At 43.7% G+C, this 25,922-nt stretch overlaps 1 long non-coding RNA gene across 1 annotated transcript in view; it reads left to right on the top strand.

Annotated features, from left to right (window-relative positions):
* Positions 1-25,922, top strand: part of LOC146812938 (uncharacterized) — a 156,030-nt gene that overhangs the window by 107,802 nt on the left and 22,306 nt on the right. The window contains exons 3-5 of the long non-coding RNA XR_014966938.1: positions 10,573-10,726; positions 11,540-11,590; positions 21,482-21,789. This is a non-coding gene — a long non-coding RNA (uncharacterized LOC146812938). The remainder of the gene's footprint in view (positions 1-10,572; positions 10,727-11,539; positions 11,591-21,481; positions 21,790-25,922) is intronic.

Here is a 25,922-nt window from a genome sequence, read left to right as displayed (position 1 = left end):
TTTCAGGCTCACCGTGCACCCACAGTGATCACACTGCTCACCATGCACCCACGCGGTTCACCCTCCTCCTACCCTAGACTTACAAGCACACCGCTTACCCTACATACACATGACACTCCACCCACCTGTCATTATCACAGCTCACCCTACACTCACAGATATAACACTACACTGACACTGCCCACCATCCACTCATGCTGTTACCCTGCACTCACACTGTTCTTCCTCCTCTTACTCTGTGCTTACACAAGCTCTGCGCTCACCGTGCACTCACAGAGACCACACTGCGCTCATGCCCCTCGCCATGAACTCAAGCAGTTCTCCTTCCACTTACCCTGTGGTCACATACGCACATTGCTCACCCTACACTCACAGTGGTCACTCAGCACACACAATGCACTTGTGCTGATCACCCTGCAGTCACACAAGCACACTACTCTCCCTGCACTTATGTGACACTTCACTCACCTGTCAACCTCACTGCTCACTCTGCAATGTCACCCAAACAAGCACATAACTTACCATGCATTCATTCGTCCCTCTCTGCACTTACACCTGCACCCAAACTCATGTGGTCACTCACCCTGCAGTCTCACCCTACTCTCACACTGTCACATCCCTCACCGTGCACTCACATAGGCACTCCTAGCACTCAAACAGCTCACCCTCCACTCACATTGGCACAGCACGCACCGTGCATTTGTCACGACAACAAGCACATCACTCACCCTAGAGTCACAGCACTCACTCTGTACTCCCTCCTCTCACCCTGCACTCACACAGACAAGCCTCTCAGCCTGCACTCATATAGGCACTCTATTAATCCTGCCTGCTCATATGGACAATAGTTTTCCGGAACTCATAGGGGCACACCATCACCCTGCAATAACTCCGTTCACCATGCACACACTAGTCACTCACAGAACACCTTTCACTCTTGCTGCACACCCTGCACCATACACATGCACACCACTCACACTGCATTCACACCACTCACATCACCCTACACTCATGCCTCTCACTCTGCATGCACTCAGCTTACCCAACACTCACATGGGCCCTCCTTTCACATTGCATTCATGCAGCTTACCCAACACTCATATCAGCGCATTTTTCATCCTACACTCGTACCACTCGCAGTGCACTCGTTCACACTATTCATCATCACCCAGCACTTACATGAGCACACCTCATACTCTGTACATATAAAAATTCCACAACTCTCATGAATATACACATATTTCTACTAAGATAGCCACAGAATACCTGCTCTCTCCGTAGTACTAGATTCCCACTTAATTCCACCTGCAACAATGGGCCTGGTGCAAGAGGGGAGAGTGGACGGAGAATGTGGAATGGCATGAGCAGGAACACTAGGGCTGAGGGTTTGGGGTATGGTGCTGGATTGAGGATTGTGTAACTGCACTGCGAGTCCTGGCCTTCTATTCACCACAGTACTACTCTTCGGGACAAGGTTTTTTTTTTTTACTTTGTAAGCTGGGTCTCGAAATTCCAAAACATCCATGGTTACCGAAGAAGTGAAGCATTTCATAACATCAGTTAGATGCTGTGATATTACAAGTAGGAAAATGGATTACTTCATTTCCAATACAGTAACTGCGTGATCCACATGTGAAACCATATGTAAGCCCTGGGCAGCTGTTCCAAGGAATTGAACTTTTAGTCACATCATGCTTGTAACAAACATTGACAATGCAATATAATATTGTTTAATATTGTATAGAGAATATGATTTTATTAAGCTTCACTAAAAGGCAAGGCATTTATAGCAGAAGCAGCAGGGCAAGTTGTTCTAATAAAATAAAAGCAGATTGACTAATGGAAGTGCAAGTGGCAGTGTGTCTGTGTGTGAGTGTGACAGAGTACAAATGTATGAAAGTGTGCAAGAGATATAGTGACAATGAGTGTGTGAGACAATGTGTGTGTGAGAGTATGTGTTTGTGTGTGAGTGCGTGTGTGTTATGTATGCAAGTGTGTTGCTGGTCTGGCATAGTGGAGGTTAATTTTGCCTTATGGACAAGGGTGCAAATAGCATATGGATGGTAGATGATACCTATGACAAACTACAGCCCTGACATGGTTCTATTTAGACTAAGGGCGGGCAGAGAACTCCGCTCAGCCAGCGGAGTGTGCACAGTTTTGCCTACTCCGCTGGGAGCGCAGAGTTTAGGCAAAACTCCGACACCGCAGTTGAGCGGAGATAGCCAGCCCCCCCTGCTAAAATAGTCTCCCCGCCTCCACCTTTCTAATAAACAATATTTAACAAGCATTTGCAATGCAATAGGTCTCGCTTCTGCGAGAGTTTGAGCTATTCGCATTGTAAATGACAATGCCTTTTATTTATGTGTTTTGAAAACTTGCAAGAGGTGCGTAAACATGCACTCTGTACTTATAGCCTTTGCTGACGAGAAGCAAGGCTGGCAATAACGGCGCCTCTTTTACTGTCAGCTTTGCTTCTCGTAAGCAAGGACTATCTGTACAAAGTGCGTGTTTACACACCGCTTGCAGGTTTTCATAACACATAAATAAAAGGCATAGTCATTTACAATGCCAATAGCTTAATCTCGCATAACTGCGGGACCGATTGCATTGCAAATGCTTGTTCTCTTTTGTGTGTGCATGGAAACATTTCCAACAAAGGGTCAAAAAACAGAAATAACACCCTTTCAACAACGCCTCCTACCAGTGTAACATGCTGCCTGTGTAGGCAAGAGCTGCAGCACCCCACTTACAGGTAATAAGACCCATATGAATGTTCCAATACAATACATACTTACTGTTGATTTCGGCACTTCCATGCTCAACATTCAACATAGTAGAGGCACTATTGGGTGAAAAGTTGCAACTCCATCTCATTTAAGAGAAATTAAACTCGGGAGCAGAATATCAATTGACAAAAAACAAATATATATTTTAGCAAACGGTGGATGTTGAAGGTTTTAAAAATACATTTCAATAAAATCAAATCTTTGCAGGTGAAAATTGCAATTGTAAATTATTTTCTGTATTTAAAGTCCTGAAAATGTCTAACTGCTTTCAACTTCGCTATTTAATTAGTCAGTACTTGGTAGCAAGGTACTGTCCTTTCAAATCACCCGGTGAGGGTGTGTGGAAATTATTGCCTTCTAAGAAAGTCAAATACTTGCCAGCAGTGTGCTCGGCAGGTTTATTGGTGCATGTGGTGGATGCTATCTTATCTAAAAGGCCTAAATAGCCGCGTCACCTGGTGTTTCATGTCCAGCTGATCAGGTACACATGCCAGAGACGTGCTCGTGTTTCATCACCTTGTGCACAACAAAACCCAGGCCAGCATGTCTTTCGTGAAAGGCGTGGCGTTTCCAACGTGCAGTTTCAGAAAGTAAATTAACCCCTTGTGGTGATGTGTGGTACTTGTATGGAAAAAAGTGAACACCGGGCACAGTGTAGGATGCACAGTAGTTGCAGATCAACTCCCAATTAGACAAAAATACCTCAAATTTCATAAACATTCTACATACATGCCTGACAACCATGTATATATATCTAGTGAGACAAACAAATTGATATGTTTATGATATATCTCTTTAATTAATATAGAATATAAAATATTTTTTGGGATTTCATTTTCAATCTTTTTTCTTTTTCTAGTGAATTATTTCTTCTCTATAGACATGTACAATCATAGATAACAGTATATCGATATGTTATCATGTTACTCATATGCATATAAATCAATTGCAATATGCTATATATGAATACTAATTAGAACATGATTAGTTTTTCCTTGTAAGTTTGCAGTGCATGCTTATAATCCCATAATAACTTCTCACTTCTTTAGTTATGGTTTTACTTCACTAATCGTTTAAAAGACAATAACAAATTACAAAAAACAGTGCAAAAATATTGATTCCTGATTCTATACTCTATGAACAAATAATGAACATATAAGCGGTCGATTGACACTTTGTTTTGTGGGCGATAGATGGACACATAGGCGGTCGATTAACACCAACGCGTTTCGGCTAGGCCTTCGTCAGGAACCCGCTCTGATTTTACACTACATATAGAAAATAATAACAAAACAAACATATACTTATTAAAACCAATCTAAAAAATTGGGAGTCAATATAGCAATCATTATTCATTTACAAAAACCAAAAGGGTATTAATATTGGACAAATTAACGAATCTAATCCATAGTCTCAGAACTCTACTGTGATCCACACTCTTATAATAGAGTCAAAGATTTACCATTATGTTTGTCGTGAAGACATTTCAAAAATAGGTGCCTGCAGTGAGTTTGATACCTTTAATCCGATGCCCATAGGTTAATATCAATATTCTGTGATTTCCTAGATAGTGACATGCCTTAATCTGTATCATCTATCATCAAAGAGAAAATTCTGATATTCTCGATTAATCTGTTGAAGACGATATCATACTAACCCTCTAATATTTTGATGTTCACGTTCTTATCTTCAAATAGTAAGTGGAGCTCAAATTGTGTTCTTCCGCTTTACGATGATGTATGCCAAAACTAATTTAAAGACAAGAAAGATACATATATGTATCACAATTGGAGTGCAGACTAATGTGCGATTCTTGTGGCATGGCCCTCATTCTTTCATGGGTCACTCACTTGTTGTAAAGTGATAATCTGGACATCAATGTTGCTTCCAATAAAAGAATGTGTATAGCCAAGAATTACAGCTTCTATTCTGTCTTCAGAGGAGGAGTTGGATCTAAGGGTTTAAATATATAAATGTATGTATTATACTATCACGGCTTATCTTGAATCTATTTAGAGATGTGCCTTTGCCAAAAAGACATATAATATATCCAATGACTTCCCTATTAGCTATATCAGATCTGGCAGGTTATATTCTTTAAACTGGTACAAGATATTTAATTTTTATATTTTTATAGCTTGTTAGTTAAACATATTTTCCCTTAATGTAAATTCCTAGCTATAACCATCTTAATTTACCTATACGTTTTTAAACGCACATACCTTAATTCATTTTATCTTGTTATTTTGTATCCATGATTGCTCTTTTTCAATTTATAGTTTGTATCGGCGATATCCTTTCTTCTTCTAGGAAACTATTCAATCCTCCTAATTCACAACATAAAAACATATATTTCAATTCATGTCAAATATGTTGCCAACGCCTTAAGCTTGCACCTGTACATATTATCCATGGCCCAATAGCAGGGACACTCGATAACTAACCCTGCCCTATTTTTTAATGAATTCAAAATTATAGCCGTATACCAGACTTAATATTACTTAAAATTGTGGTCTTTTTGACGCCCGACAATGCTGGTCAAGTCTCAATTCAAATTTAACTTGCAACCTCCCCAGCTCTAAGGATAGCTTGGTGTCCAAGTCATGTCTATTTAAACCCTAATCAAGAACCTAGATTCAACATACCTTCTTTCTCATACGCTCTGCGTCTTCATTTCATTCGGCGGTGACCCGACTTGCAACATAGTTGCTCTATTTATGTAAGTTTGTTTGAGTGTGTGATTGCTTTACGTGACTAATCATTAGTATAGAAGTAGGACTGTTAACGTACCGGATATTGACCATAGAGCGTGCGTTTCTCTAGCTCACCTAGTCACTAGCATGGAAATAGGACTTGTGATATGCCGTATAGTGTTTGTTAACATCGCGCCATGATAGAATGACCAGTCCGTCTCGCTGTCATTCTAGACTATTTATAAGCATTAAGAAACTGTAGAGTTTGATGTAATAAAGTCCCAGTAACGAATGTTACTTTTTAAATCATTACTAATCGTGAATGTTACCAGGTAGTTTATGTCTTAAGAGTTTATTTTATATAGGTCATTCGACAACCATGCCCTATGTTTTTCAATTCATTCAACATGGCATATGGTACGGGTTAGTTTTATCCGGCATAACATAACGGCAAAGGTTAACCATTATTTTTAATGGCCTGATCCCATGGAATTTCTAGGTTCAGCCCAGAAGTTACTGTATTAAGGATGAATATCCAGTAAACTTCTCTCATTTTTCTGGTCTTATCTATCTGTATACCCGCTCGTGGTTGAATTTTTTCCAAAATATACCACTGGATATCTTCTGGTGTATGTCCCACATCTACAAAATGTTGCACCATGGGTGCCGATGTTTTCTGCGTTCTAATTGCACATCTGTGTTCTGTTAGTCTGACATTAAATGCTCTCCCTGTTTCTCCAACATATCCCATTTGGCATGGACATATAATCAAATAGACAAAATTTGTGGATTTACAATTGTTAAGTGTGTTAGGGGAAATATTGACGCCATTGAATGTAAATGTCGATGCTTCAATAGCCATTGAGCACGATTTACATGACGTACACTTAAAGTTTCCCACCACTTTTTTGGAGCCTTCCAGATTAGTCTGATTGAGAGTAGTTTCACTTTTCATCCTAGAGTGGACTATGTGATCCTTCAAGCTTTTATTACGCCTATATGCAAATAGCGGTTTGGGTATTATATCTCTTTCTTTGGATTTATCCACATTTAGTATATGCCAACTACTACATACTGCTTGGCGAACTCTAGCATTCAACATGGAATGGCGTGTTACAAAAACCAGAGGTGGATTTACTTTAATTTTTGTATTCGTTAACAAGTGTTGCCTGTCGTAGTAACGTGCCCGTTTGTAAGCATCCCGTACAATTTTATTCGGATAACCTCTGATTTAAAAATTTTTCTTCATGACCTCTGATTTCTCATCAAAATCATTAATGCTTGTACAATTACGCCTAAGGCGTAAGAATTCGCCAAACGGTATGTTATCCTTTTGGGTTTTGGGATGAAAACTCCCATAATGCAAAAGTGTGTTCCTAGCTGTGGATTTTGTGAATAACACAACTATTAGAACTCCCATTTGATGTTTAATGAGGATATCCAAATATTCTACTTGATGGGAACTGATGTTATGAGTAAAGCTAATGTTATCTTCACATAGATTGATCCACTCAATGAATTCAAGCAATTTCTCATGTGTGTCAGACCAAACGAAAAAGACATCATCAATGAACCGCGACCAATTTGTTACAGATTCATAAAATGGTGCTATTTCGTTATAGATGTATTTCTTTTCAAAGAAAGTCATATAGATGTTGGCCACAGTTGGGGCACAAGATGCCCCCATACTGACGCCTTGTTTTTGTTTATACAATTGTTGATTGAATACAAACACATTATCCTCTAACACGATCTTTAGGCATTCCAGCACAAACAAGGATGGACATTCAATATTGTAAGCCTTAATAAACCAGTGCACCGCTGAGAGTGCTCCTTCGATTGGTATATTACTGTATAAGGCCTCTATATCCATAGTGACCATATACTGGGTGTCCGTGCAGAAAGGTGTATTTTCCAATAGATTGATAATATGTCTGGTATCCTTTACAAAAGCTGGAGTTTTGGATATATGTTTGCATAGTATAGCATCTACGTATTTTGCTGGTGGTTCCGTTACTGACCTGATTGTAGTTACTATCGGTCTCAGCGGAGGATCCCTAGCGTTCTTATGAACTTTTGGTATGCCGTAGATGCTAGCCATTCTAGGTTTTTCTTTATTGAGGAATGTCCATTCCTTCATACATATATCTCCATTTTTCAATGCCTTGTTTGTTATTTTGAGTATTTGTTTGACAGTTTGGGCTGTGGGATCTCTGGTAATGATACAATAATACCGTGTGTCTCCCAACATTTGGTTCATTTTTAAGATATATGCCGGAGTGTCGTATACAACAATAACCCCTCCTTTGTCACATGTTTTAATCGTGACGCTTGGTGTCTGTTTGAGGGTTTTCATTGCTGTATATTCCTCTTTATTTAAATTGAATGGTGTCACCGGTATATGCTTTGTGATGTTCAAAACTTTATTATACACCACTTTTTCAATACCTCCACTTCTGGTGGGAGTTGATCTAATGTGGGTGTAAATAACGATTGTGGTGCAAGACCAGATAAATTTGAAGTCTCATCTTGTGTATCCATACCTGTGAAAAATACCTTCAATCTTATCTTTCTGAAAAGGGCTATGAGATCCCTGAATAGCTCAAATTTATTAAGGCCTGAATGCGGCGCAAATGTCAATCCTTTTGATAATAGTGCAATAGTTGAATCAGACAGGGGTGTATTACTTAGATTAAATACAGGTAGAGTATCTACTCCCTCCAATAATGCGCATTCCGGGTTACCAGATATTGATCGTAGTCCATCACTGGATTGCCCTGGAATAGCGGTTGGAATTGTGGAGTGGGGAAACGTGATTGATACCGAGGCCTCCAATTGTTGCGTCTGATGAAGCGCCTCCCTAAAAAAGAAGGCTGTCTTCCTCGTGGTCTGCCTGCGTTGAATCCATTATCTCTATAGTCTTGATTTCCTACTTGTTCCTCTTGGTCAGAGTCTGATGTATCCGAGAAAGTAGTAACTTTCTTACTAGCATACAATGACCTGTTTATTGCTGATTCATATTGCATACCTCCAGCTTGATTATAAAATTGCTCAGCCAGATATGGGTATGTACCTTCCTTACTGAAGTACCTAATATCTTTTCTTAGCTTCTCCACCTTATGTTTAGTGAGGTATTCTGTATAGGAAGACAGATCTTAGTCTATTTCTTCCAATTTCTTTTTTGCTATCTCTACTATACAGGAGGCTTTAATTTTTTTTTCCAGATCTAAAATTTCTGCGGCTAGTTGCTCAATTACTTCTTTTGCTGTTTCAACAATCAGCATCATATAGTCGCGGGAGCAACGATTAGAAATCATTGCCCACCGTTCAAGAAATTGTTTAACTTGAACAAATAACCCTGGTATATTTCTGACTCTTAGACCTTGCGGTACTTGTGCAGTTTGAAGTTTGAGTTTCAAGATCGCGTTTGTTTTTTATCGTTTTGTAAACCCAGAGCGTTTCTGAGTCTATTGTTCATAAACACCGTGGCAGTTAAAAGCAAGCATTGGCAATGCGAATAAATCTTGGCTTTGGGGTCCATGATTTTTAGTCCTGCTGCACAGCATCGCTTACCAAAAACAAGCACGAGACGCACAGGGAAAGTTCTTACCTACTGAGGACATACCGAGCTGAGGATGCGTGCGCATTAAGAAAGCGAGACTGCTTAAGGCTTGCGACGACGTCAGTTGCGTGGGGCATGGGCGGAGCATGGAGTGCGCGGCCGGAAATGTCCGGGGCTCCCGTTAGCTGAGGGAGCCCCGTGTGTTGGAGAAGCGAGGCGGGAGCCCACCTCGCAGAGGGAAGTCCGGCGGGAGCCCACCCCGCAGAGGGAAGTCCGACGGGAGCCCACCCAGCCTTCGTGAATGCCGCATGGTGCGGCCGGAGAAAGATTTCAGTCGGGGCTCCTGTGAGGAAGACGGAGCCCCGCGTGTTGCTGCGCCAGTGACCGGGTGAAGAGGCGAGTCCCCCCTGCCATTGAGGAGACCAGCCTGGGAGCAGCGCAGAGTCCCCACAAGAGCCGGTGAGGGGGGTTGAGCGGGAATCATGCTGGACGCCGCACCTGGACAGGACATGTGCACACGTATGGTGCGAGCAGGAGTTGTGATAAAGACGCGAGCCGTACGCGTGCACATCTCCTGTCTGTTAAGCTTTAGCACAGACAGTGGATGTGCACGCGTACGGCCTGCGGCGTTATTACAACTTCTGCTCGCACCATACGCATGCACATTCCCTGTCCAGGACTTGCCGTACGCGTGCACCTGTCCTGTCCCACTTCGCAATGCAAGTCGGCAACAAAAGATTTCGCCTATGCGTATCAGCGCATGGCGCTGCATCGCTAGGCGAGACCTAAAAATGAATTTAAAAAGAAAAAAACACACTTACCTATGCACATTTCTCGCAAGACGTACGTCTGACGTAGGGGTTTTCAGGAGAGAGACAGCGAGGAGGAAGCAGCCCGGGATGCCACAGTTCACGTAAGTGTGTTTTTCTCTTTTTCTCTTTCATTTTTAAATATTTTTTATTAGGGGGGATGGAGGTGGGGAGCAGAGCAGAGTTCCACTGAATTTTTTCCCAACTCTTGTGGAACTCCGCGTAGTGGCACTACGCAAGCTCCACCCAGAGTTAATTTAGACACCATCATTGGCTGTGCGGACTCAAACTGTCTAACTGAGAGAGCCACTAACCCAGTCATACCCAGCGGGAGGGATTCAGAACATGCGCCACCACACCTGGCCGAAGGCCCTGACATGATGCATGTAATTCTTAGCATTTGGGTTGACTTCACAGCAAAATGTTGAACTGATATTTAAGGTAATTCTTGTCATAAGATTTCCTGTACTCATTTTATACGGGGTGTCTATGGTAAAATGTTGACCCTTGTATACCGGAGGGAATTGTTACAGGATCCCATGACTATGGCTGAAATATCCTGCAGGAGACTGAGCCAGATGTATAGACAAGAAGGCTTGATTTGTTCCGCAATGGTGTCTCTTTTCAGATTTTAATGCAATATAAACATGCATATGTGTGACTGAGAATATCTTCTTGAAATTATATTGATCTATTTTTGTCTTCTTTTCTTCCTCTAGGTCTTCTGGTGTGGACGGGCTCTCCAGGCTTCTCTGCAAAAAGACATGAACCATAAATACATTTTCATGGGTCAAAATCAAAAAATATCCATCACCAACACCTTTGGTGGGTAAGAGGGAAAGAGGCATGTCACAGTGGAAAGAAAAATATGAGGTACAGCGAGACTATCAGTAAATATTCTCTTTGCTTCTGTAAATAATTTCTCCCCTTTGTTTCTGTCTTGCACTATGTGAGAGATTAAGCGATACCCCTATTCCTTGGGATAATCGATAAGTTTAACAATTAAGGGTCTAGATCAATTATAATTGTTACACCCTTGTCCTAGCACTCTTCAAAGACAAATTATATGGATTCTGCTGTCATTTTCTAATTTTTATCACATTGCCTTCTGGGATTTTTACTTTTTATGTATCCGCTTTTAAGAAGTTCCCCTTTTTGACTGGAAGAAAGTAGGGGCTAGACCACTCGGCCCATCACCAACACCTCCTGTGCCCCATGTTCCCTCCCACACCCACCTCCCATCTAGGTAAAAAACAACACTTTTGGCCCTGGGTACTCACGCGCTACGCCGCAACTCTCCAGAGTTGCAGCAGCAGACCAGAGTCCACCGGGGCAATCCTCCACTCCTCAGGACCGGATTCGTCTTCTTCTTCTCCCCGATGGGGTCCTTTAGGTTTCTTCCATTCGGTGGCTTCCTTGGTGGTCTCCAGTAGAGTTGGACTCTTCCTCCTCTCTGCGGGAACTCGAGGGGCGGTGCCTTCTTCTTCAACGACTTCTGACTTGATTTCCCAAGTGTGTGTATCCTCGTTCCTCTTCTTTCACTCCAGTTTCTGTGGTTTCATTTTGTCCCAGCGGTCTTCATCTGATTTGTTGAATCCTCTGTCTTGTTTAAAGAAACATTCACCATTTACTGCCTGCGTGAATGTGGTGCGAGTTTGTGTGACCATTCTTCCTTTTTCCTTCCAGGTCTCGGAACACCGAGGGAGTCAGCTGGGAGGACGACAAGGAGAAGGATAGGTAAGTGAAGCCCCCCAGGGAATCAACCCCTCAAATATACATGGTAAATTTCTGGCACAATCATATTGTATGTACTCCTTGACATAAGGAAATCACCCATGAAAAATGCTGACCTTGGTATAGGGGAAGTCATGTCTGACTTATGACATTAAAAAACGGTATCTACTCCTAGGAAAGGCCAGTCTTCCCCGGTGCACCATGAAAGAACTGGAATATTTCATGAATGCCCTATAAAGGTCTGAGGACTGTAGTAAATTGGACCCCCAATGTTTCTTCTGTTAACTTGTTTTGCTTGCTGCAATTTGGGGGAGATATCACGTCCCACCATTACATAGATCTTTAGTCTGCACTAGTGAGCCGCATTTGCAGGGTGTAGAGGGGACAGTTTAAGAGTTGAGTGCACACTGTCTCTGCAGAAAGGACAAGAGTAGAGATTTCCTAATGAATAGGCCTGGGCGTAGTTTGTGGAGTTTTGCTACGCGAAGTTACAAAAAATATTCTGCAAAGTTCCACGAGTGGCGGAGTGCAGTGCGAACTGCAGTTTGTGCTGGTATTTCTGCCGCTCGGGTAGAAATTCTACCCAAGCGGCAGCTCGCGCTAGCGAACTTATCGTTCGCGAGCGCAAACTTACCATTCGCGATCACGAGCGGGAAAAAACTCTGCTGCACATTGCGAAGCGGAGTTTTCTGCACTCCGCGAGCTCCACGAAGTGCAGAAAACTCTGCAAACTCCGCGAACGGAGCGGAGTTCACCGTCCAGGCCTACTAATGAAATGAACGTGTTGTCTAATTGTAAAATGGATATATTTACTTACATTTTAAAAGTGGCTAAGTCTGTCACTCTCTTAATCTATCTATAATTGTTTCCAGTCTATATTCTCCATTGAGCCAAGTGGCCCAGGCTATCTGAATAACTGTGAATCTGGCTTCCATGGCTGCTGGGAGCTGCATGTGTGAGGGCGGCTGCCGTTGGGAGAGCAAACTGAGACATGTTGGGGCTGCAGCAACAGGCATGTCCATCGGAGTTCTGGGATGGAAGGGCAGAACCATTTGCTTATTTTTCATAGCAGAAATGTAAATAGAGAAGAAAAAAAACCCCGCACAGACGCCTTTGCAGCCTTAATGTGCTTTAACACTGCTTTTTGCTCATATAATGTTTGAGGTTAGGTACCACCCGGTTCTGGAAATGCTTGTCCTGCGCCCTTGCTGGGAGCAGGGCTGGTTTATGGGTGATGAGACCGGCGCAGGTACACCTGCCGCTGACTTTTAGGGGGGAGGGGGCACTGTGTTTAAAAATAGCTTTTGTTGTAAAAGCACATGAACTTCCTTATGCATCCTGCAGTTTTCAGGCAACAATAAAATGTCAAGGAAAACTCTGTGATTAATGTTCCTACTAGTGAGAGATCAGAATTTTGTTTAGTGGCAGTTTAGATTAATCTTGAAGTAGTGTGAAGGGTTAATGTGCCTGCTGCAAAGAACGTGTACCATGCAGATCACAGAACTAAGGGCCAGATGTAAGTCCATTCACTTTAATGAGTCGCAAATTGCATCGAATTGCGACCCGCAATTTGCGACTCGCTATAGTGAATGTACAACAGTGTCTCAGGCACTGTTTGCGATTCCCAATGGGGTCGTAAATAGCATGCCTCATCAATATTCATGAGGCACGCGCAATATGCGACCCCATTGGGAATGGCTAGCACTCCCAGGGATGGTGGCCTGCTAGGGTCAGCAGACCACCACGTCTGTAACTGCTTTTTTAAAAAGGAAAACGGTATGCATTTAAAAAAGAAAAATGAAACTATTCAGTTTAGTTTTTTAAGGGCAGGCAGTGGACCCTGGGAATACTGCCTGCTCTTAAAAAACTGTTTCGCAAAGACTCACAAAGGGGAAGGGGTCCCCTGAGGACCCCTTCCCGTTTGCAAGGTGTTTACAACTTACTTGAAGTAGGTGGTAAACTGCAAGTGTTTTGTGGCCGCAAATGCGGTTGCAAAACAATCATAGATTGCATTGAGATTCACTATTAGTGTGGGAGGATGTATGACGTTACAACGCATGCTTTTACACCGCATGCCGTTACAACGCATTTTTTACACCGCAAGATCTGTTACAACGCAAGCCTTTACAACGCATGCTTTTACAACGACGTACACTAGATGGAGTGCTGACATTAGAAATGTATAATTTACTATTCTAACTCCAGTCCACGTTGCAGTAGGGAAGGTGTTTGGATAGTAAAACTACACTATTTCTAATGTTAGCACGCCATCTAGTGCATTTCGTTGTAATGGCATGCGTTGTAACAGATTTCGCGTTGTTACAGTTTCGTTGTAATGGTAGTGCGGTGTAAAAGTTGCGTTGTAAACGTTGTATACCGTGTGGGACGCCCCGTGGCATGCCCCTTCCTAATAGCGAGTCGCAAACCGTACATCGGCCCCTAAGTTTGAGTGAACTATGAGTAGCACTATAAAAAAATGAAATGTACATCCGAGAGAGGTTGTGGAGAGATGAGATGCACTGTTGAAGAGTGGTAGTGAGGAAATTCATGGAGGATGAGGTTTTTAGGGAGGGGGCACCAAAAAAAGACTGTCGCACCAGACACTACCAGCGCTAGAGCCGACCCTGGCTGGAGTGTTAGCCCCCCCAAGTTCGGGCATAGATCGCCCTGGTAGCAGATGTTCATTGCTTCAGTCAGTGCTCTGTGGATGACTCATGCTTTTTTAGGCAGGAGAGAATTACTGAGTTTGCAGACTCCACGGGAGGCACGGTGGCAAAAACCGGCTCACATAATCTTATGTATTTTCTGGTCTGTTTCCCTTGCTGTGGAAAAGCAGCTCCATCCTGCTAATCGCTTCGCTTCATTTCTTTTCTGGCATTACTTTCTGAGAGGCTTCAGAGGCAGGCCTGGCTCATGAGTCACTCTTGGTATGTTTCATTGTTGCAGCATTTCTTCTGCCAGCGTGTTTATTCTTCAGTTCATGAAGCTAAGAAGCGCAGCTGAGATTCATTCTGTTTCTCTTGTTAGGCCAAGGCAGCATTTTACAAGCTTCTTGAGGTGCTGCAGGGTGTGAGGATCTTGAAGGGCAGCAATTAAATAAAACAAGCATTGGCATAGCCAATAGCTCTCGCCTTATAAGTGTTTAGCGAGAGCTATTGGCTTTGCCAATGTCTTTAAAATATGTTGTAGAGCATTGTGGCTGTTGTGCAGCATGTTGAAAAGTTATAATAATAAAGCATCATAAGAATTTTTGTTACTTTATATGTAAAGAAGAAATTATGTGCAACTGGACAACCCTTTTAAAAAATTATTAATATAAAAATGTGGAGTGGGAGGTCATTCTATGTTTTAGGAGCAATGTAGGAGAATGCCTGTCCTCCTGATCTGATTCTATGCATGTGTGGGATGTGTGAGAGTAGGAGTCTTGCAGAGTGCAGGTGTTTTGGGTGGTTGGTGAATGGAGATGAGACAGTTTAGGTAGGTGGGGCCCAAGCTGTGTGGTGCCATGTGTATAGATGCAATCACTGGCAAGATTCTAAAACAGTATATGTCATTTTTGGGTCGAGCCTGAGCCAGCGCACATGTGCTGCTCTGCGAGGCTTCTTGTAAGCACTCTAAACTTTTCCGTGTGGGTCTGACTCCCTCCACTCATCGGATTGGCTTTTGCGTGTGTCTTTCAAGAATGAAAGCAAACAAATGGCTAAAGGCGGGTGCATGTCCCGCCTCTTCTGCAAGGTTAACTCCCACGGCGTTTTGCTTACGGGAGCGAGCAGCGGCGGCACGCAGGGCGGAAGCTGCAGTGGCTCCTTGTCTCCGTGTGCCTGCCCCCACCACTCCTCTTTGTGTCCCTGTGTCTCAAATATCAGCGGCAAAGACAGCCAGCTGCCCCCCACTCGCCCCCTCCTCCAAGGAGCTCGAGGTAGGTTCAAGAGTGCGCTCTGGACCGATCGCTTCTACCTGTAAACTTTAGCCGATAACGTCTGTGCATCAAAGTTGTGTTCGCTGCGTTACGTGTGCGTCAGTGCTGCACGTTCAATGTCTTTGCTATTTTATTCTTAAATATGTGCAGTGTATTTCGCCGTTTCATCCTTTTGAGGTTGATACATTGAATGATAGTAACGAGCACAGTACTAGGCGCAAGAGGGTTCACCAAGAGGAGAAGTATTTGTCTCCAGCAGGCCGCCACTCCCTGATTAAAGAGGCAGCTTCTGCAACATTGAAATTAGAAAGACAAGAGTCCCTGTTCTCTCAGAAGAAGAGGGACAGGGATTTTACTCAATACTGTTCTTGGTGAAAAAAAAGTCTGATGCATTCAGACCAGTTCTGGATTTTCGATAATTCCGATGGTCCTGCCACAAGAATTATGGGTGCCATTGATTTGCAAGGCGCTTACCTCAGCATTTCAATTTTTCCTTAACATCAAAAGTATTTGAGATTTGTAATCGAAGATCAGCATTTTCGATATTCTGTCCTTTCTTTTGGGCTCAAGTCTACTCAGTGTGTTCACGAAGGTTCTAGCTACATTAGTCGGTCTCCTTCACAAGGAGGGCAACCTGGTTTACCCATATCAAGATGATTGGCTACTCAATGCAAATTCAGCAGAACAGATTATGCTGCAAAGAGACAAGATATTGGACATTCTTCAAACACATGGATTTTGATAAATCAGGAAAAATCTCATCTGCTACCCTCCCAAGAATTAGAATTCATAGCAGCAAAGTTACAGGCAGGAAAGTAGGTCAAAGGTTGTCAAACTTTGGAATGCCATAACTTGGGCCCGATTGGGTTGATTTGGACTATCCTGGGCTCGTTTAACTCCTTGTGGTGAGCTCTATCCATGAGTTACAGAAACCATCCTCCCCTTTCAAGCAATGCAGTCCTAAAGAGCTGGTTTTCTTGCTCCTCTGCACCAGTTCTCCTCTGCTCCTTTGTTGGTGGGCACAGAAAAGACCAGGGCTTCTCCCCAAATGGTATTCAGGGGGGTAAAGGAACCAACCTCACTGACCCTTGAGAAGACCCACTGGTCCTTGGATTAACTGGACAGAGTCCTTGGTCGTGAGTGGGGGGTTCAGGGGGTTCCTCCTTCTAATTCTCCATGGCAGTCCCAGGATACATCAGCAATGTGTGTAGAAATCCGTAGGCAAGAGAGAGTCTCTCCCTTTTGCAAGAGGTTTTTAAGGAGAGAGGAAGGTTCCAGAAGACAGGCACCCTGACCAATCCTGAAGTGCCACATTGTCTCTACACTCCTGTCCCAACCCTGCTGCACAGCATGTTGGTACAATCCAAAATGGCATCATCCAGGAGCCACTGGTCATATCAGCTCCTGGGGTCTCAGTTCCACCCCTCGCTGACATCAGTGCAGGGGCCTGCAAACCTGAATTTCAAGGAGAGCCCCCCACTGGGTTGGCTCCAGTTGTCTGGGCACTCCCCTTTGTCCTGTGGGCTTAGGCAGGCCCATATCTGGTACAGTGTGACAGCTGGGTGATTGATACAGAACATTCCACCCCACCCCTTTCCTCCTCCGTAGCCGACAAAAGTATTGCTAATTGCTCTTTTTGTGTGGGGGTGGCCTTTGTTGCTGATGATAGAGAAATTGTTATTAGCTGGGCACAGCAGGGTGAGACAAGACCTGGGCTCTGATCCTGAGCTGAACCAGGAAATTATGGAGATTCTAAATGACCCTTTAGATGTACAGTTATCATTTTTGAGATTATCATATATTGATTTCTTGCACAGGTTACACTCCAATTCAAGATCTCAATGGGAAGTAAAACTACACTCTAAGGCAGGTCTTTCCCAATATGTATAATGGGGTACCACTGTCATTAGAACAGTAAAGCACACTGACTTTCCTTATTAGTGTAAAATACCCTCAAAAGAGCTATCCCAGCTAAATACCTAATCCTGCAAAGTCCCCATCACACCGGGCTGGCTACCTGTACTCTGTTACAGGGCTGTGCATGCCAGTAGTCTCCCACATGCAGCCTGCACATGGGTGCACGTGTGTTCACATGTAACAGGGAAAGTGTCCCTTACCCTTGCTGCGTCGAAGCGGCCTTATCTTAAAAGGTAGATGTTTGGGGAAAACATGCCCAGTCCATTTGCCATCTGATTACCATGGGTGAGACACAAGTAGTGAGGCTCATTCGCAGTAAAAAGTACAAAAACCATGTGATCAATAAAGCAAGAAAATTCAAGCGTACTGCTGGGGCAGAACCCAGTGCAAAATAGGTTCAGTGGTCTTTTCTGCTGGAGGCTCTGTAAACAATGCAAAGTGCCTTGAACATTGCACTTCTTACTTTCGATAGCCAGTGGAGTGATTGCAAGACTGGAGTCATGCGTTCTTTGGGTTAAAGTGTAGAAGAAGTCGTGCAACAGCATTTAGCATGAGTTATATTTTATGTATGATGAATGCGGGTGCTCCAGGGTATAGGTTGTTAACATAGTCAAGCTTGGACATTATGAGTGTGAGGATGGCTTGCATTTTCTGTTGGTCCACAAGGTATGGCATGATGCAGCGTAGTGTTTCCATTGTGTAGAAGGCCTTCTGTTTTACGTTGTGAACACGTGGTGTCTAATATAGCTTTGAATCCATGGTTACCCCTAGGTTTCTTACTTTTCTTGATATTGTTGGTGGGGGCTCGTGTTCCTTAGGCCATATGGCAGTAGGCTGGTATTTTTATCATTGTTCACAGGTCATAAACTCTGTCTTTGCGGTATTTAGCCAAAGATAGTTATTCTTCATATATGTGTTTTATGGTCTGAAGGCAGCTGTCAAGTTTTAAATCGTAGCGGTCTTCCAGACCATCCATTGTTAAAAATGATTTCGGTGTCAAATGCATTGTTGTATTAGGTGAGGTTGAATGATGTAATCGGGTTTGGTAAGTAGGTTAGGTAGATGTTTAATAATAGAGGGAATATGATGGAGCCCTGTGGAATGGGCCTGTGTTGTGTACGAGGAGCTGAAATGAAAGGTATTAAACACTAGTTCACTGTCACAGCTGAGAGGCCAAGAATGTAATGGGCCTTAGCTAAGCTCCCTTCTCGCCTTCTTTCACATATGGTACGTTAAACAAGAATATGCTGCATGAAGAGATCACACAACTGTACAGGACATTGAGTCATGTTGTTCTTAATCCAATACCTTTCATGATATTTCCTATTCCTGATATTTAAATAGTTGTCACTACCTAAACCTACCGTTCAGAAGAATGTCCAATCAGGAAACTCCAGATTCCAATATGCCATAGTGCTTTGATTAGCCTTTTGTTCTGGGACAGAGTTATCACAAGTCAGGTACGACTTACATCGGACTGACATTGCTCTATCCTACACCGGCCTGTTGTGAAATGTATATTATGATGAGACAATGTATCTGCTCTACAGATTGCAAGACCTAGATAGTTTGTTAGGTTAAGGTGCCTGTTGCAGAGGGCTGCAAGTGACCCATCTAGCTGTAGTGTGAATCTGACAGAACCCAATATGGCCTGCCATGTCACAAATGGCTGCTCTAACACACTACCTTTCAAAAATGGTTTAATATTTAATAAGATTAACTCTGATAGGGTCAACATGCTGAGGATTAATCTCCTTGAACCGAATATTGTGGAAACTATAATCAGGGCATGAGGCTGAAAGCATTTGTATTATAATTGACCTCTCTAAACAGCAGCAGAGCATTGACTAACATTTTCTGATTGTTGTATGTTGTAATTTAAGATCTGTGTAGTATGAATCTGGTTTTTGAAAATTTTAGACCTTTGAAATCCTACTTTTCTTTATCTAATTTATGGTCATAGCAAATAAATTGCTGTTATGAGCTCCTATGTAATTAATGTACGAAATGCATAATATTTGGTGAAAATTTGTGGTAGCGTTTTTATCAGGAGAAGTGTGGGAACACTGTGTGGTAGGACATTTGTGGATTTCCTCAGATTCTATTAGCAGAGTCTGCGTTCACTTTTGTTTTGCTGTGTATCGTCAGTGTGCACAATGCCCTACGCAATACGGCAAAACACAAAAATCCAAGTTGGGACTTGTGAGAAGCATTTCCCCCTCATGTCGACTTTGATTTTGGAAAACAAAGTGTTTCTGGTCTTTTTACGAGAAACATTCTTGTCTTCAGTTTTGGGGATGACCCGTTGAAGTCCACGCAATATGAATGTAGTGTGTTGGATGTCAACGGATCATCGCCTGCCCACTAATGTCGTATCCAACAAGAATTAACAACTAACTGCAAGCATACGATGGCCACATTGTACTAACTTCTTTGTTCGATGAACATAGGGGACTACTACAGTTCCAGGCAGCCCCAAGGATGGTAGGCTTCTGGGACCGGGGAACATCAAAAAGCACAGTGAGCACCGAAAAGTGGCAGGTGCTGTTGTTGCCCACGCACAGCCAAGAGAAAGTTTTGGTTGCCATTCATGGTTAATGGAGAAGAGGGCTAGAGAGAGAAAAACATTTACTGAAAAGTATAAAGATGATAGCAAGCCTGATATCTATCTATCTATCTATCTATCTATCTATCTATCTATCTATCTATCTATCTATCTATCTATCTATCTATCTATCTATCTATCTATCTATCTATCTATCTATCTATCTATCTATCTATCTATCTATCTATCTATCTATCTATCTATCTATCTATCTATCTATCTGTGCCAGTTGCCACAAATGAGTTGTAGCTAGGATCATGTTTCCATATTAAATGTCTTTTTTGTGTTGCTTATAACTTCTAGTTAGTTTGACAAACCATCACAAAACTTTCCAAAAAACAGTGCTACTTTTTGACTAGTTTGCGCATGGAAAGTTTGTGCACAGAGCACACCTTCACGGGAAACAGTGACTGGACTCCGCTAGTATCGTATCAAGGGTATGATTGTGGCAGCTTTATCTGTTGGGTGATTAATGTCTTTAAGTATGTTATACTTAGGAGTGGGCAGAACTCTGCAGAATTTTATTGAGTTTAATGTATTGGCTGAGTTGTTCCAGTTTTGTTGACAGTGGGCAGATCTAGAAATATCATTGAGATTTTATTGACATTCTGTATTTCATGTTGGCACATTAGACCATCTGCTGTGGAAACTTCAGTGACAGCTCATTGTGATAACTGAATACACAAGATGTTCTGTTCTAGGAATAGCAAAAAACCACTGTGCGTTCGGGTATTACGACAAACTTTGCTCAAGAAATGCCAGTGTGAGCTCGTTATTGCTAGAGTGCTCACACATAAAGCAGTGCTCTAGAAACATCTTCACAGTTGTATAGAAGGAGGGACACTCTCAGAACAGTTCCTCATTTTAGGGAGCTGAGTTGAGAGGATGCTCGTATCCTGGATTCTCTCCCCTATCTGTGCAGCCTCCACATATGCACCATAAGACGCCTCGATTGATCACCTCCTGCAGTATAGGTAGCTCACCACCCAAAGGCGCAGATCACTTCTGTTTTCAGCTGTGCTCGTTCTGAACACACGGTTTTGTAGGTGCCCCCTAGTTAGAGCAGGTTGTTTGTTTTGTTATTGTCCACCCCTTATGATGACCCCTTCCATGTCTGCCTCCCGCCTTTGTGTTGTACTTTATAGTCCCTAGAAGGTGCTCGGACACTTACAAAAGTCATTTTGAAAGAGAGCTATGGGAATCCAGGGCAGCTCGACTGCAGCATCCTTGGAAAGTCCCGCCTCTTCTCCGTGGGTGTGGGCAGGCTGGGAGCTCATGAGATAATGTGTCAATGTGGTAGAAAATATATACCTACCGCTCGCTGAATTTCTCAGTAACTCCGCGGAATTCTGCAGAGTGAAACTCCGCGAGCTCCGTCCAGGCCTACTTATAACTCTCAGTCACGGTTCGCAGTATGGAAACAACAAATAATAGTCTTTTCATTCCCTTGTAGAGTATGGATATCATCAGTTTGACTGTCATCATCCACAAGGTCATGGATTTGCAGCACTGGCCGGTGAGAATATATGCGAAGGTATTTTGCATGCATGCTCCTCACCAACATAGAAGAGCAGTCAGCTTTGGTAAACCTTTATCACCCTTTCAATCTCCGCAGGTTCCACAGAGGCAATTCACTTAGGAAAATCACCAGGCAGCCCTTACCTCATGGAAGTGGCAACCCAATGAAGACTGCAATGCAATACAGCTAAAGTAAAAAAAAACAAGAATGTGGCCGTCGATAAGGAACAGGCAAGTATACAAGTAAGTAAACTTTTGATTTAAATCTTTACAGGTGCTGTGGCACTCAAGAAAATCCAGCGTGGGCTCCCAGGAGGCCGTACTGCTGAAGGAGAACACGGAACAATAGACCCCATACCCTGCTTCAGCCGCTCTCCCCACTTCTGTATGTCTGGCTGCAAGGTGTGCTCTGCGGCGGCAGCCCTAACATGTAAAATGTGAGGTCATAAGCAGTGCATGGTGGGAAACAAGTTATAGTTAACTCTGCTAACTGCAACTGGTGAATTTGTTTTCTTTAGTACAAAATGTAAGGTTGGCACTGAAATTTCACGTACATATAACGAGACCTCAACCTTTGTTATATACATATATATGTACAGCTTCACCCAATATCTTTGTCTATTGGCTTGCCTTTTGCTTCTTCTTACTGTAGCCCACAGCATAAGACACTGGGCATTTTACTGGGACATAAATGTAGTGCCACTCAAAAAAACTGTTTCCTAACAGTAGGGTAGAAGTCCCCGGCCTTAACCTGGAATTGCTGGCACCTGTTTGTATTAGGTTGTCTTTACAAGTGCTCCATAGTAACCAAGGCATTTATTGAAAGTCGTGATATTAATTCATCAGCATACATCAGCATGGCTGTATTTACTTATCCTATTGAAATCAAGCACAATTTATAAGATTAGGAAATGTGGATTTGTACATTTTTATGTTTAATCCACACCCCTCAACTTAACATCATCTCAGGAGGGGCACTTAGTAACAACGTGACTTAATGCAGCTTTGTGATAGACTTCATAAGCAGGTGCTTCTGACTTTAGAGGAACATCCAGTAAAGGCCTGAAGGGCTGAAGTTTTCTAAAAGACTCCACGCTGTCTGACTTCAAAACGACATCTAATACTTACTTGTGTTACTGTAGGTATGTGAAAGGTCAGAACGAATGGCTTTACCATTGCTTGTTTTTCAATGTGAAAAAAACCTCAGATAAACACATTAACAACTCCACCCCCCAGAAGCAATCAGACCTTGAAAAAAAAAAAAATAATTACCCAAGGCACCAGGTTGCTACCAAAGGTAGAGCATGCAACATTCTCCAGTGGTATAGTCAAGAGAGTATAGGGCGAGGTGGTCGGGTCGGATTCCGCCGTCCAAGGAAAGAAGGAGAGAAGGGGAGGATACATTTTAGCATCAAACACATGTGGGACAATTCACTAATAATCCACTCAGCGTGTGAAAGAAGCGTCAAGGCCACAGTATTGGGGTCTGATCTCATACAGCAAATGTTTGTCACCACTGTGCATGTATAGAACATTGTTATGTAGGCCTTCGGATGAGCCAGAGACATTTTAAGGGATGGGCAAAGTCGGCTCTGGCCCAGGGCCCCAATCTTTCAGGAGGCGCCCTTATAGAGACAGTTCTGTTGTGCACAGTTGGTGAAGTGTGAGGGTCTATGTCACGAGGTGCCCCGACCGGACGAGGAGGAGAACCTGCCTCTATTGACTGTACCTGTGAACCCCCTCCTCTCCCCTCTTTACCTCCAGCAACCCAAAGCCTGGGACAGAGAAGCCTGCTCACACCCTACGAGCGGAAAAGGCGATCCATGTTTCTTTAATTGGGCCGAGCTGGCTGCGGACCCCGCCCCCACGGATAACGCGGATAAAGGGAGGAGTTCCGAACACGGGAGGGGTGAGCGACCAGGAGTAGCGAGTACGGACGGAGTGGAAGAAGAGAGGAGAGCGTTTGCAGAGGAGAGGCGAGAGAGAGAAGAAGACGAGGGACCGGAGACCCAGACCCCGGAGCCAGGAGGCCAACGACCCGGCGATTCGCCCCGCCACGTTTCCGGAGAAGCGTGGCACCAACAGTGTTCGGAAGGAGAAGGCATCCTGGAACGGGGCGTGAGAAGAACGAAAAGCCCACACCAGCGACCAGCAGCCAATCAAGAGGCGGAGCTTCCCCTCCCTTATTACCGGGCCAAGACTTATCGCAAAAGAGTGCTCAGACCAATAAAACACACCTCCCCAGCCCACCCAGTCTCTGAGTCTCCTTCAAACCCGCTACAAGTGGTGGAGAATGCAGGCATAGGACCAGCCATCTGTACACCAAAGATGGACGAACTAATCCAGCATCTGGTAAAGGGGCAAGAACAGCTGGGATGGATGGTGGAGCAACAGTTGAATTCCGCCCAAGCCGACTGAGACACGTTTAAAACACAATACATAACTGGAAGGAATAAAGGCTATTTGAGACAGGTCCAGCATACGTAGCCCGGGCATAAATCTAAAGATACAAAGGTATGCTGTTCCTAAGAAGGCTATGAATGATTTTGAAGATGTATGAGTCAGGAGGAGATTCCTCCTTAAGGAAAAAGACCCTCACACATCCGGCAAACTAGCTGTCATATATCGTCAGCATATGGCCCAGATGTCATGTTTCATCATAAGGTCTGCTCCGAATCGGGGCGGCGCTGCAATCCCCGATCGGCGACCTTGGTGGCGCCTTTTAGTGGAGATCTTTATTCCTTTTAGTTGCCGGTAGGTGAAGTGCAGGTGAGGGCCCTAAAGTGAAGTGTGTAGGACAGAGTGTATTAAAAATAAGTAGTGGAGATCCTAAGTAATGAATTTTAATGAGGGAGGTCCCACTCTTAATTAAAAGCAATAACGTGCGTAATCTAACAGTAAAGGTGTCTGTATTACGCTACAGTGAATGGTGGTCAACATGTTTCTTGCAAAGGTATAACTAACCGCAATTCTTCAGGACCAGAAAGTTCACACACTTATTGGTAGTGGTAGCAACTGATAAAGCACTTACCACTGGTACAGCACCCTAATAAGTGGTAAATGAAATAAGGTAAAAATGCCCTGAGGTGCAAGGCTTCAGGTTCCAACGAGAAGGCGCTGGATACTAACACTGAATAGTGCAGTGTCGACAGTCCGCAATGTGGGATGCCTAGAATCCTACCCTTCGTCTGCGCCAGCCCGGTGGAACAACCATCTCCGCCCACCTCGAAGGCCTACAGGCAATGCTCAGGGAACCAATCCCCGGAAACCCTCCTCTCACCCGACCCACCACCCCCAGACCCTCAGGGATATCGTTACAGAAATATGTGGCAGGCGAAGATCCCGATGCATTCTTACTTAATTTCGAGAGAGCCGCCTTGGCTTGTGGGTGGCCTGTGGAGAAATGGCCTTTCTTTCTGGCTCCGTTTTTAACCAGCGAGGCACAGGCAGCCTATCAGGTCGCCATTGCGACGGACAATGTACCCTATGCCACCATCAAAACCGTAATACTAGACCATCTCGGGCTGGATGCGGAAGCGTACCGGGTACGGTTCCGAAAGGAAAGGGGAGCCCCGGGAGAGAATCCTAAAACCCTGTTTTTGCATCTCAAAATGGCTGCAGATAAATGGCTAACCCCGGCTTCCAGTTCGAAGGACGAAATAATGGACAAGATCTATTTAGAGCAGTTTTTGGAGGCAGTACCGTTTACCACCCAGAAATGGCTCCGACAACACTCGCAGTTGACTACAGCTCAAGCTATCGAAATGGCCTCTTCCTATGCCAGGGCGCAACCTCGCTCAGCTCCTTGGGACTCAGAGAAAACCTCACGTCCTCTTCCGGTTAAGGGAGAAAGGAAACCTAGACAGCTTGTAGAAACCAACCCGCAAAAACCCTTGAGAACAGAGCCCCTCTCCTTCAAAGGACCGCAATGCTTTGAGTGTGGGACTTGGGGACACATTGCACGCCTATGTCCTCACAGGAGGCCATTGGAGGAGCCCATGGAAGTAGGATACGTCCCCAAATCAGTTCTATACACGGCGGAGCTGGGCAGTTCCTTCTATGTAAGTGTAAGGGTGAATGGGAAAACGATCCGGGCACTACTAGACTCTGGGTGCAGACAATCGGTAATAAGAGGGGTGTTCGTGGAAGCTAGGCAAGTGATCCCCCAGAAAATGGTTTGTATCAAATGTGTACATGGGGACACAAAACCATATCTGGTGGCTATGGTCCACCTGGAGATCCCGGAGGGAGGGCAACACCTAGTGAAGGTGGGAGTGTTGGACGCGCTACCGGACGAACTGATTATAGGGACCGATAATCCCAACTTCCTGGATTTATTCACACGTTCCACAAACGTACAAACCCTAAAAGAGCCG

The sequence above is a fragment of the Triturus cristatus genome, chromosome 7, assembly GCF_964204655.1.
Source record: "Triturus cristatus chromosome 7, aTriCri1.1, whole genome shotgun sequence".
NCBI lineage: Eukaryota > Metazoa > Chordata > Amphibia > Caudata > Salamandridae > Triturus > Triturus cristatus.
This window is presented reverse-complemented; position numbering and strand designations above follow the sequence as displayed.